The following is a 1,040-nucleotide window of genomic DNA, read 5'->3' on the forward strand; positions in this document are numbered from 1 at the left end:
TTTTTTTTTTTTTTAAAGCATTTGTTAGCATTTAATGAACCCCCCTCCATGTGGCTTCAAGCCACCAGGACACAAGCCTCCCCAACACCCTTAATCTTCTCCTCAGCTCTTCTGCGGAAGAACTTGGGCTTCACGATGACTGGCTGCTTTGGGAACTTTCCCTTCCCCAGAACCACATCGATGATGGGAGCAGCTCCAGTCTTGTTTTCAGCAGCATTCGCCTGTGTCTGTTCACTGACCAATGTCCACAATTTATCAAGGTTGACAGTTGGGCAAAAGCCCTGGTTCCTCTTTAGGTGGTAATGCCTCATACCATCTTTCCCAAAGTAACCAGGGTGATATTTGTAGGAGTTGATCCTGTGGTGTTGCATGCCACTAGCATTACCCTGGCCTCCTGGGTGCTTTTGGTGTTTGCTGATGGAGCTGTGGTCGTGGCTCACACGGCCCCAAAGCTTCCGGGTCTTCCTCAGTCTGGATGGCATGTTGGCAGCTGAGACAAAAGAAAACAATAGTTTTGTCTTTTAACTTTCATACTAAAGGTATCAGTGATTTATACACCACTATGACCAGTATTAGAATTTTATGAATTTGACTGACTATGTACTTACTTTTACCAGTGAGTTTTATACTTTTGTATGTTGTCATGTTACTAATTAGTGTTTTTTTCTTTAAGTTTGAAGAACTACCTTTAGAATTTCTTGTAGGCAGGTCTAGTGGTGATGAACTCCCACAGCTTTTGTTTATCTGGGAAAATCCTTGCTTATTTCTCCTTCATTATTTATTTATTTACTTAAAAAGACCCTTTATCAAAATAATCTTCATTTTTGAAAGACAGCCTTGCTGAGTATAGTATTCTTGGTTGACAGTTTTTGTTTTTTTTTCTTTCAGTACTTTGCATATATCATCCAACTCTCTATTGGCCTGCAAGGTTTCTGTTGATAAATCTGCTGATACTCTAGTGGGGGTTCCATTGTATGTGACTAGTTGATTTTCATTGCTCCTTTCAAAATCTTCTCTGTCTTTGACTTTGGAGAGTTTGA

The 1,040-nt window shown here is 40.3% G+C and overlaps 1 pseudogene; it reads right to left on the reverse strand.

Moving 5' to 3' along the window:
• Positions 1 to 49: 49 nt before the first annotated feature.
• Positions 50 to 482, reverse strand: LOC105806321 (annotated as a pseudogene).
• Positions 483 to 1,040: the final 558 nt, after the last annotated feature.

This window comes from Propithecus coquereli, unplaced genomic scaffold (assembly GCF_000956105.1).
Source record: "Propithecus coquereli isolate 6110/MARCELLA unplaced genomic scaffold, Pcoq_1.0 Scaffold14, whole genome shotgun sequence".
Classification (NCBI taxonomy): domain Eukaryota; kingdom Metazoa; phylum Chordata; class Mammalia; order Primates; family Indriidae; genus Propithecus; species Propithecus coquereli.